At 45.9% G+C, this 13,020-nt stretch overlaps 1 pseudogene across 1 annotated transcript in view; it reads left to right on the top strand.

Moving 5' to 3' along the window:
- Nucleotides 1-10,806, top strand: part of LOC144738387 (uncharacterized) — a 48,379-nt pseudogene extending 37,573 nt beyond the window's left edge. Inside the window, exon 9 of the transcript XR_013589245.1 lies at nt 7,942-10,806. The product of XR_013589245.1 is annotated as an uncharacterized LOC144738387 (transcript). The remainder of the gene's footprint in view (nt 1-7,941) is intronic.
- Nucleotides 10,807-13,020: the final 2,214 nt, after the last annotated feature.

Raw genomic sequence — 13,020 nt, 5'->3', positions numbered from 1 at the left:
GAATACAATTCAAAAGTTTTGAGAGAGAGTTCCAGCTCCCATGAGCAGCTGCGATCGGCAGGCTCCGGGGAACCTGCCCCCGTGACTGGCACATTGTCAACGAGCTGCACCAGCAGAAGCCACGAGTCTACGAAATCAACACAGAGTTGACTTCCTGCAAGCAGCAAGCTCTGGGGTGGGACTCTGCAATCAACCAAGGATGAAGAGGCTTGCCGAGTAGCAATGGGTCATTGAGTACGAGCTCGGCGCTGACAGAAGAAGTATCGCTCAAAGTTATTCAATGCTGAGTGCCAGCTCCCACGAGCAGCTGCAGCCCGAGAGATAGAGTGACGAGCAAAGACGAGCAATCAACCGGGAGAAAGGGTGGAAGCCCAAGCATCGACCAAGACAGCATCACAGAGAACCAGCTGCACGCGCAACCAGGCATCGCCAGAGAGCACGGAGCCGGAGAGAGAGCGCAGCAGCGCCACCTTCAAAGACAAGCGTCGTGCCGACTCAGCTCATCCAGCAGGGGAAAGAGCCTGACCAGCCGCCCGTGAGGAAGAGGAGAGCGCCGTGGGTTCGGCCCACACACACCGACCAGCACCAGCTGTGAACCAAGACAAGAGTGAGGAACGGCGACCAACAGACGAGCTTTGGGCGCTATCTGACGACGGAATCATCGCGCACCGCCGACGGCGAGCGTCGTGCCGACTCTTCATCCAGCAGTGGGCAGCAGCTCCAGCTGCCGCCGAGCGAGAGAGAGCGAGGAAGCTGTGTGTATGACCCTCCCCCACACTCACATACTCGCCACGTATCACCCAACGTCTGCTTGACGCGAAGAATTGATCAAGGAGACAAAACCACCAAACACACACATACCGCACATACCGGGACTAATAATAAGAAGAAGAATGATAAGAGTGCGTCAACTATTAGCTGATAATGAAGAACATTGCTGCCCATTGAGTCACATGGATACGGTCGTTGAGAAGTATTTTAGTCGTTCTTTTTGTTAATTTTAACTGTACCGATGAATTCATTGACGAAACTTAATGTTTAGAAACCTACGTTACGAATCCACACACTCACAGGGAGACTATTGTGTTGAAATCTTTATTTTGATCACAGAATATTGCCCGCGAATTTATTGACGCCTTAGCCAATTGATAAGCATTTGCTGAAGCAGGCATACTGCCGCACACCATTGTTCCAAGATATTTAGTTAATTACATAATCTACCAATGAATTAATTGAGGTCTACTTTTGCATTCGGGACATGTTTCTTTATTGCTGTTTGTATGAATATCGTCACATTTATTTTTAAGCACTTTTTCCTATGCTCGCGTTACTCTAAGGAATTAACCGATTGCTCTGTTACCCAGTTTAACAACGTAATCATTGAGGGTTAAATGTACGGATCAATGAGGAGCACATCTCCAAGAGTATTGTGTTGACAATTCCAAGCCTAAGAGTTTGCATATTTGAGTGTTATGTTTTTGTTTATAAATTAAAGTTGCTTAACACAGAAGTGTCTGAGTGGTTCCTTCCTATGTTCATGCATGATGATCTTAATTATAAGAACTTCATCCTTCGGCAAAATCTGAATTCTGAGACCTGATAGAATTACACTAAGACATAATCAGCAAAAGTTATAGCGATAATCTTTGTATTATCACGATTATTAAGAAGACAATTTTTTTCACGGACCCGCGGGGAGGGGGAGGGGAGGATGGTTTCATGATGATTCAAGCGCATTATATTTATTGTGCACTTTATTTTTATTATTATCACATTGTAATATGAAATAATTATACAATTCACCATAATGCAGAATTGTCGGGGCTACTGCCCCCCGATTCCTCTCTGTGTGACGTAACTCTCGGCTGGCCCCTTTAGCCCCCCTTTGTTCATTCAAACACCCTCCGCGTGCCTTCCCTCAAACATTGGTAATAACTAGCCGCATGCTACTGTTCAACTCCGTGCACGCTCTAAAAATCGCATGGCAGCTGGGGGTTGGAGGTCAGAGGGCAGTGGCGTTGCTCGCACACGTGCGGCCGCCGTGAGCGGGTGATAACGCTCGTTTAAAGGGGCCGTGGGACCGGTGTTTACGGTGGGTGTGAGCCCTCACGCAGCACGCGTCTCCACAGCGACAGAACGGATCGTGTACCCGCGGAAACACCGACCACCCACATTACGAGCGCACACCCGTGGAGCACTGACTACACACGCTGTGAGGGTACGTACACACAGCACCACGCGCTTTCACACGCTCGTCCAAACCACACGCGATACGTCAAGCGGACACCCGCTCACACGCTCTTCCCACACACCCGCAAAGACCACACCAGGCTGTTATTGATCCTAACGATTTATTCCCGGCGTATTAGCGAACCCCTATTACCCGAGTCAGTAAGAGTCAGCAGGGCAGGACCACTCTATCTCTCGGTTGTCGGGAATCTTACTTTACCTTATCCCTCTGAATTAAACTTCCCAGGTTGTTTAAGCGAAGTCCCACCTCCCTCTCTCTCACTCACGGTTAGATGCTCCTGTCGGCTTGTCCTCGCAGCACGTCGACACGTCGCACGGACGTTCGAGTGGCTGGACTAGGGAGTTGACGGCCCCGGAGCTGACTTGAGAAGAACTCTCCTATTACTCTTTCACCCCTCTCTTTATTCCCCTCACCTCACAGGCGGTCCCGCTCCGCTGGCCAATCGGAGCGCTTCACCTGTCCTCGGGCTGGTTTCGGGCGGTTAGAACCCGGTTAGCGCGACGGGTTGCGTCGTCTCATCGAACAGTGGGCGGGGCCCCGTTTTTCCACCGTTCGGTTGTGGATTGCGTCGTCTAGCCGAACAGTGGGTGGGGCCCCGTTTTCCCGCTGTTCGTTTGTGGATTGCGTCGCCTGCCTGCCCTGCCGATACGTGTGTGTGGGGGGGGGTGCGTTTCAACCGTGGTGGCTGGACAGCCCCCGCCGTGACCATGCAATCTCAACCCGGGTCACAGCGCCGCGGTGCGAATTAGCATCGGGGGAGGTCACCCAATTCCCTGGCCGCAGGAAACTGTGAAGATTATCCCTATGAGGGCATTTGGGTGAAAACCTGCCGGCCAGGAGACCTCCCCTCGGAGCTCTATGGGGGTAAATGTGTGAGGGTGTGTTTATGTGGGGGGCGGTGAGGGGGAAGCGGGGTCGGCCCCGTCGCTTGGTGGTGGCGAGGTCGTAGATGGGGCGCCCGCCGAGCGGCTTCGCGGCGGCGGCATCACAGAATCAGTGGGTGCCCTGAGCTTGTTTTCCTGTAACTAGATGGTCCCATCTGGGGGTGATGGGAGACCGTGACACCCAAAGTGTGTTGCCTATGTCCAGTCTACTCCGTAATTTCGTTTTGGTTGCTGTCACTGCAGAAAACCCTGCTTCACAAAGATAGGACGTTGGAAATGGAAGCAGGCTTTTCAGTGCTTTTGTGGCAATCTCAGGATTTTCTGCCTTGACTTTAATCCAGAACGTATCAAGATTTGAAGTTGTCTCAAACATACTTTTAAGGCGCCTTCATTTGCGATCTCAAACAGTTGATCCTCTTCTTGCACAGATAAATTCGATTCACCTGGCTTATTCACAAATGGGTCGTGGGTTGATTTCCAGTTCGGGGGTCTTTTGTGGTTGGTAAGTAACGCTCAAACTCTTTTAAAAGCTGAGATAGGTTTTAATGCACCAGCTGGGAGAAAGGCCCTGGCTCAGTCTCTTTCAAAATCTCTGCTAGTGTTTCAAACATGTCAAAAGTTCCAATGTTCACTCGTCGCCCCCATAATTCCAGTTTGGCTTTGAATGCAGCCACTTTATCTGCCGAATTGAACAGAGTTGTCGATCTCCCCTGAAATGACAGATTGAGTACGTTGAGCAGGCTGAATATGTCACACAAGTGAGCAAGTTTTGCGACCCATTCTGTGTCACTGAAATGTGCTGCCAGTGGTGACTGTTTTTCTTAAAGATATCTATGGCGTGGCTCAAAAACTATGGGCAGTGATCTACCTTTAGAAAGCCATCTCACTTCTGTGTTTTAGAGATGATGTGTGGTGAGCGCTGCGCTACGAACCCGGCGACCCGAGTTCGATTCCCGGCTCACAGCCACCACGATTATTTTTACTGGTCCTGGGCTTCCCCTAGGTCGACTCAGCCTCAAACGAGTAACTGATGTGGTGTGTGAACATCGCCACTGGGGAGACAAAGGTGGCCGGGCGTGGTGAATCCAAGTCCCGGGCGAAGCCGGGTAGTCAAGCTAGTCTTCTCTATATGAAAGGAAAATTTGTGAATGTGTTGTCTGTTCAAAATGTTTAGCTTACTTCCCGACATGCAACAAACTTGAAATTTTCCATGTGGTACTTTGCAAAATGCACACCATGCAAAAATTATTAAAAAAAATAAACATTTGTATTTTGGGGGGGGAATGACCATGAAGTGTGTGGCGAGAATCGATATCTGCTGAGCGTTTGTGGTATCGATCAAACGGAATAAGCCGATTCTAAATACATTTACAACCTTCGATTTCTTTGCGCTATCTAAAGAATCAAATCTTGACGGGCGAGCCGCAAGTTTATTTTCCACCGCGCGTTGGGTTTTATTTAAATTTATAAAACAATTTATAAAAATTTGTTTCTAATAAATGAAACTGAAACTATGAACTGGCGGTTAATTAACATAATTTATTCATAAATATCGCTATTTCATTGCGACAAGTTCAACATTGACGCCTCATCACTACACATGAGACCGTCTCATTAACATAATTTATTCAGTTACATCGCCGCTCGTTGGGGGAGGGGATTGTGTTCAAGCCCGCCAGTGACGTCATGTCACCGCTTGCTGCCGCGTGACGTCACTTTATAGCGGGAAGCTGCTGCACCGCGCGCGTTATTACAGATCCGAGGTGAGAAGTTAACATCGTGGTTGTTGTGGTGGTTGTTGTTGTTTACCCAGGTAGAGCCTCTCTCCGTCTCTCTCGCGTAGGGATATCAATTGAGCAGCAGCGAGTATGGAATCGATGTCCAGGTTGGAACATTACAACGCGGGGCCTAGCCACGCGGGGCCTTGCCTCCTGCCCTCGCTTGATTGCATTTGCTTTAATTCTCTGCTTAAGTTTAATTCGTCTTTATCTGGCTCACTACTTCATGGGACTTCCTTTGCCAGTAGCAACATATAAGAAGAGGTTTTCCCGCTTTTTCTGGCAACAAAACAGGTGTTAAGATATTCTTGGTACTTTCGGTAAAGTCACGTAGAAGGGAAATAATAAAGTAATACAATTTCTTGCTGTGGATTTCACAGCTGACGATGATTGCTCGTGTTGCAGTCGAAACGTGAGAAATGTTATCTTATTGTTTTCTTCTTCGTGACTTTTGGTGTGAAAAACAGCAAGAATTCGTTGTACACTTTTGGAAAAAATTATTGCTGTGTTTTTAACACCTGACAATGATTGCTCGTGTTGCAATCGAAACGTCGTGAGAAATGTTAATTTAATATTTTATTTTATTATTCCGCTTCTACCTGATGACTTTACCAAAAGAACCAAGAATATAAATCCCTGCAGTCAGGAAAGCTTCAAATCAAAATGTAGGTGTTAAGATGTTAATGCGCCAAACTGAAACCTTTTGCAAGGAATCGTGTCTGCATTAACCACAATATACTCGCGATCAATATGCAAACAAAACACATGCTGTGATAATTTATGCATTGTCTGTGAAACTGATTGGTCCAAACTAGAGAAGGCTTTCTTTCGAGCCTAGTCTCAAACGGTGTTAGACCAGAGTACAGCGCCAAAAGGCGTACAGCACAAATACAACGCCACCATCAGAATAATGACAGCTCGGGGTGAGCAGCTACATCATGGGACCTCCTTTGCCAGTAGCAAAATATAAGAAGAGGCTTTTCCCCTTTTATCATTTACAGATTTGTACTATGTTTTTGTCTTGGGATATTTTTTGTATACGGTTTCTTCGTGTTTATTTCAATTGGTGGGACCATCTCTAGCTCCACCCACCTACCTTGATGCACCCATCTCAGGCCTATATAAGACCTTGTCTCAGCAGCTTTCTCTCTCACTTGAAGACGATTGCTTGTGTTGCGATCGAAACGTGATCTATTATTTTCAATGTTCGCGACTTGACCGAAAGACCCAAAGAGTATTAATTCCTGCAGTCACGAAGGCTTTTAATCAATAAATAACTATGTAGTTTGATAAGCTCCCAATACACCATTGGAACCTCCTTTGCCAGTAGCAAAATATGATAATAGTTTTTTCACCCTTTTATCTGGCAACAAAACTGACACCTTTTTTTACATGAGTCATGTTTGCATTGACCACAATACCTGCGGTCAGAATGCAAACAAAAACACAATTCTGATAATGTATGCACTGTCCTTGAAATTGATTGGTCCACACCCGAGACAGCTTTTCTTAGAGCCTAGTCTCACATGGTGTTGGACCAGATGACGCCAAAAGGCGTAAAACTCAAAGACAATGCACCATCAGAGTATGAGAGCTCGGGGGTAAGCATTTACACCATTGGAACCTCCTTTGCCAGTAGCAAAATATGATAATTGTTTTTTTTACCCTTTTATCTGGCGACAAAACTGACATCTTTTTTTTGTTGTATGCCTTTTGGCGTCATCTGGTCCAACGCCATATTAACTGCCCTGCAGGTATACTGCAGGGCAGTTAATAGATATTTTCTCTGGAACAACGATGAGGTCGGAAGAGCGACGTCCACATGAATAGGTGGAACGCTGGGTTCATAAAACCCAGCAAGACAGTGGGGAGCACAGCTGGTTCATCTGCCAGTCATCCCTTGACACCTGGACCATTCCCATTACCTGCTGACAAGGAATCCACACTTACATGGCCTTAAATTGCACCTATCATGGCATTAGCACTGGAAACAGGAAATTAACAGCACATGCTGCTGAAGTTCGATCTGTTCATCCAAGCATTCAAGCAAATCTGAGCCTGGCTTCACACCTCTAAAGTTGTGATTGAACATTTATTTTTGTATTTCTGCATAATACAAATAGCATTATTCCCAAAAGCCTTTACTATATGAGCTGAATTTTGCTTTTATAAATACTACTTTTGCAGCCAGGCAGCCGAAATTGTGTGCTTGGTGTTTTGGGTTAACATTTATTTTGAAGATACTAGGGCTTCCAGGCATATTTTTAACCTTTTGCCCTCTCTTTGTGTGCCTTAACAGCCCATGTGATGAATTGGGCATAATCTTGAATATATGGATAAATATAGACGTGTAAGTCATGTGTGACTGTATATATTAATTCCTCTTTGCCTCGATACTCATGAAGATGGTGTGGACATTTTTTTCTGTCTGCAGCTGATGCTTCTTCTGATGCTTCCTTTGCAGAATTCGTCTGATGGAGCAAAGGCACTCAGCGCGGCTCGGTAGAAAAAGACAACAATGGGACCAGTATGCAAACAGCATGGATTGTACTGGAAATTTTACACAGGACCAGAGATCTCCAATGGGAGAGAAGGCCTTCAAGTGCAGTGTGTGTGAGATGGCATTTTTAAGTTCATCTTATCTTAAAATACACCAGAGAACACACAAAGGAGATAAACTCTTCAGGTGCACTGTGTGTGAGATGGCATTTTCAAGTTCATCTTATCTTAAAATACACCTGAGAACACACACAGGAGAGAAACCCTTCAAGTGCACTGTGTGTGGAAAGGCATTTGCATGGTCATCAGGTTTACAGATCCACCAGAGAACACACACAGGAGAGAAACCCTTCAAGTGCACTGTTTGTGAGATGGCATTTTCACAGTCATCTAATCTTACAATCCACCAGAGAACGCACAAAGGAGAGAGCCCCTTCAGGTGTAGTGTGTGTGAGATGGCATTTTCACAGTCATCCAATCTTAAAACGCACCAGAGAATGCATACAGGAGAGAAAGCCTTTAAGTGCAGTGTGTGTGGGAAGGCATTTTCAAGTTTATATTATCTTAAAATACACCAGAGAATACACACAGGAGAGAAACCCTTTAAGTGCAGTGTGTGTGGGAAGGCATTTTCAAGATCGTCTTATCTTAAAATACACCAGAGAATACACACAGGAGATAAACCCTTCAAGTGCAGTGTTTGTGAGATGGCATTTTCACAGTCATCAAATCTTAAAAAGCACCAGAGAAAGCACAAAGGAGAGAACCCCTTCAAGTGCAGTGTGTGTGAGATGGCATTTTCATATTCATCAGATCTTAAAATGCACCAGAGAACACACACAGGAGAGAAACCCTTCAAGTGCAGTGTGTGTGAGATGGCATTTTCACAGTCATCAAATCTTAAAATACACCAGAGAACACACACAGGAGAGAAACCCTTCAAGTGTACTCTGTGCGGGAAGGCGTTTGCACAGTCAACACATCTTAATACACACCAGAGAACACACAGGCATCAGAAGACTCCCAAGGAGTGTAGTCTGAAATCGACTTGTGAAAGTCAAAGTGCTGCAATGAGCCCATCCCTCCTGAAAAAAGAACCAGAAGTAAATTCCAGCTTGGATACTATGAAATGTATCAAGGTGAAATTTGCAGAGGCGAAGGTGAAATGTGAAGAGGTGATAGTGAAGAGCGAAGAAGTGAAGGTAAAATGTGAAGATGAACATTCAACTCCAAAATCGGACCTTCACATCAATGGATGCAACGTGAAGCAGGAGGAGAATTCTGACTGTGAGGCAGAGCGAGGCAACTCCCAGCAGTTTGTGGAAGTGGAGGTGTGGGTGGACTTCTTAGACAATACAAAGTCAAATGGAGAACCTGTAGATGTGTAAGCTTGAGACAATGCTACAATAGATTCACATTTGTCAATGGCATTTAATGAAAAAAACGTTAAGTTGAACACTCCATTCCTAGGTTCAACCTGCAGAGTAAGAGCGGTCAGTATTTGCGGACCTGTGGGTTGGGTAGATCTCTAACTAGGAGCGAGAGCCAATAAACTCCCAATCATTCACTATGTTATAATAATATTATCATTTATATGGTGCTTGCTTAATCGCCTCAGCAACTCTGAGTTTTGTATCATATCTCATCACAAACACTCGAAGAGCACGCCTTTTGGCGTCCTCTGGATTAACACCGTTTCATACTAGGCTCAAAAGAAAGCTGTCTCTGGTGTGGACCAATCAGTTTCAAAGACAATGCATATGTTGCGTCCAATGACTAACCACACGGTGATCCGAGGGGAGAGAATTCACGTAAAGACAGAGACACGACCCATACATCGAGACTACTGCAAGTTACAGAAGACACAAGCGACAGAGAGTACTGTGACGGGCAGACTCCGGGGCATGGCCTCGAGATCAACAATGGGTATTGTGTCTCGCAGAGAAGAGGGGCGAGGTGAAGCTCGGTGCTGAGTTCGGCATGGACTGACAGAGTATCGCTGAGATTTTTATTCTACATTTATCCTGATTTTTTGAGTTGCTTGCAAAGTCAAGGATTGCGATAAGTTGCATTGTACTAAGCTTTCATAGTTGTTCAAGAGGTGTGCGAATACAATTTACAAGTTTTGAGAGTGAGTTCCAGCTCCCACGAGCAGCTGCGATTGGCAGGCTCCGGGTAACCTACCCCCGTGACTGGCACATCGTCAACGAGCTGCACCAGCAGAAGCCACGAGTCTGCGAAATCAACGCAGAGTTAACTTACTGCAAGCAGCAAGCTCTGGGGTTGCACTCTGCAATCAACCAAGGATGAAGAGGCTTGCCGAGTAGCAATGGGTTACCCAGTACGAGCTCAGCACTGTCAGAAGAAGTATCGCTCAAAGTTATTTTACACTGAGTGCCAGCGAGCAACGACGAGCAATCAACCGGGAGAAAGGATGGAAGCCCAAGCATCGACCAAGCCAGCATCTTAGAGAACCAGCTACACGCGCAACCAGGCATCGCCAGAGAGCACGGAGCCGGAGAGAGAGCGCAGCAGCGCCACCGAGCAAGGGTGTCAGCTGCCAGCGGACGAGCGGCGAGCGCTGTCGAGCACCTTCAAAGACGAGCATCGTGCCGACTCTTCATCCAGCAGTGGGCAGCAGCTCCAGCTGCCGGCGAGCGAGAGAGAGCGAGGAAGCTGTGTGTATGACCCTCCCCCACACTCACATACTCACCACGTATCACCCAGCGTCTGCTTGATGCAAAGAATTGATCAAGGAGACAAAACCACCAAACACACACATACCGCACATACCAGGACTAATAAGAAAAATTATAAGAGTGCGTCAACTATTAGCTGATAGTGAAGAACATTGCTGCCCATTGAGTCACATGGATACGGTCGTTGAGAAGTATTTTAGTCGTTCTTTTTGTTAATTTTAACTGTACCGATGAATTCATTGATGAAACTTAACGTTTAGAAACCTACGTTACGAATCCACACACTCACAGGGAGACTTGTGTTGAAATCTTTCTTTTCATCACAGAATCTTGCCCACGAATTTATTGACGCCTTAGCCAATTGATAATCATTTTCTGAAGCAGGCACACTGTCGCACACCATTGTTCCACGACGTTTAGTTAATTACATAATATACCAATGAATTCATTGAGGTCTACTTTTGCATTCGGGACATGTTTATTTATTGCCGTTCGTATGAATATCGTCACATTTACTTTTAAGGACTTTTTTTTATCGCCGTATATGCTCGCGTTACTCTGAGAAATGAACCGATTTCTCTATTATCCAGTTTAACAACGTAATCATTGAGGGTTAAATGTACGGATCAATGAGGAGCACATCTCCAGGAGTACTGTGTTGACAATTCCAAGTGTAATAAAGGACTCTTTCTCAATGTCGATCTCCGTTGTCCTTTATTTGGGTTCGTAGAATCTCGTTCACACGGCGTCCTCGCTCAGGCCCGCGTCTCTCCCGACGATCACTCCACAGCCACTCTGCTGCTCGTTCTGCAGCCTCACTGCTGCTCCGCCCTGCAGCCACACCGCTGCTCCGTCTGCAGCTTCACTGCTGCTCCGCTCTGCAGCTTGCCTTCCACCGCTCGCTACTCCTCTGCGTCCTGACACCGATGGCTGACGGTGCCGACGTCTCCCACCGCATGGCGACTGCGCCACTCTCCCCGTACTGCCCAGCGTGGCCTCCTCCCGTTTCACTCCGTCTCAACTCCCCGTTCCCCTTTCGGTTCTTTCCCTAAATCCTCTCCCCCACGTGACCCTAACTCCTCCCTCTCCTCACGTGACCCAGACTCCGCCCCCCCTCAATCCTTGCTCGCATTATGCAAGCATAAGAGTTCGCATATTAGAGTGTTATGTTTTTGTTTATGAATTAAAGTTGCTGAGCAAAGAAGGGTCTGCGTGGTTGCTTCCTAAGTTCATGCATAATGATTTTAATTATAAGAACTGTTCCCTTCGGCGATATCTGAATTCTGAGACCTGATAGAATTACACTAAAACATAATCAGCGAGAATCTTTGTATTATCAAGATTAGTAACTTTTTTCACGGGGGGGGGGGGGGGTGGTTTCATGATGATTCAAGCGCAATATATTTATTGTGCACTTTTTTTTTATTACATTGGAATATGAAATAATTATACAACTCGCCATGATGCAGAATCAGTGGGAGCCCTGAGCTTGTTTTCCCGTAACTAGATGGTCCCATCTGGGGGTGATATGAGACGGTGACACCCGATACGTGTTGCCTATGTCCAGTCTACTCCATAAACTCGTTTTGGTTGCTGTCACTGCAGAAAACCCTGCTTCACAAAGATAGGATGTTGGAAATGGAATCAGGCTTTTCAGTGCTTTTGTGACAATCTCAGGATATTCCGCCTTGACTTTAATCCAGAACGTATCGAGATTTGAAGTTGTCTCAAACATACTTTTAAGGCCACCTTAATTTGCGATCTCAAGCAGTTGATCCTCTTCTAGCACAGACAAAGTCGATTCACCTGGCTTATTCACAACTGGGTCGCGGGTCCATTCCTTCCAAGTTCGGGGGTCTTTTGTGGTTGGGAAGTAATGCTCAAACTCTTTTAAAAGTTGAGATATGTTTTAATGCACCAGCTGGGAGAAAGGCCCTGGCTCATTCTCTTTCTAAATCTCTGCTAGTGTTTGAAACATGTCAAAAGTTCCAATGTTCACTCGTCGCCCCCATAATTCCAGTTTGGCTTTGAATGCAGCCACTTTATCTGCCGAATTGAACAGAGTTGTCGATCTCTCCTGAAATGACAGATTGAGTACGTTGAGCAGGCTGAATATGTCACACAAGTGAGCAAGTTTTGCGACCCATTCTGTGTCACTGAAATGTGCTGCCAGTGGTGACTGTTTTTCTAAAAGATATCTCTGGAGTGGCTCTCGCAACTCAAAAACTCTGGCCAGTGATCTACCTTTAGAAAGCCATCTCACTTCTGTGTTTTAGAGATGATGTGTGGTGAGTGCGCTGCGCTACGAACCCGGCGACCCGAGTTCTATTCTCGCTCACGGCCACCACGATTATTTTTACTGGTCCTGGGCTTCACCTAGGTCGACTCAGCCTCAAACGAGTAACTGATGTGGTGTGTGAACATCGCCACTGGGGAGACAAAGGCGGCAGGGCGTGGTGAATCCAAGTCCCGGGCGAAGCCGGGTCGTCAATTTGTGAATGTGTTTGTTCAAAATGTTTAGCGTACTTCCCGACATGCAACAAACTTGAAATTTTCCCTGTGGTACTTTGCAAAATGTACACCATGCAAAAATTATAAAAAAAAATAAACATTTGTATTTTGGGGGGGGGGGTGGAATGACCATGAAGTGTATGGCGAGAATCGATATCTGCTGAGCGTTTGTGGTATCGATCAAACGGAATAAGCCGATTCTAAATACATTTACAACCTTCGATTCCTTTGCGCTATCTAAAGAATCAAATCTTGACGGGCGAGCCGCAAGTTTACTTTTCCACCGCGCGTTGGGTTTTATTTAAATTTATTTAAAAAAATGATAAAAATTTGCATAAATTTTATGAATAAGATGAAAATCTAAATTTGTTTTCATTTGTATATGTTATGTTTTTAAG

This window comes from Lampetra planeri, chromosome 82 (genome assembly GCF_965212315.1).
Source record: "Lampetra planeri chromosome 82, kcLamPlan1.2.h2, whole genome shotgun sequence".
NCBI classification, from domain to species: Eukaryota; Metazoa; Chordata; class Hyperoartia; order Petromyzontiformes; family Petromyzontidae; genus Lampetra; species Lampetra planeri.
The sequence above is the reverse complement of the archived record's forward strand: the minus strand, read 5'-3'. Positions and strand labels throughout refer to the sequence as shown.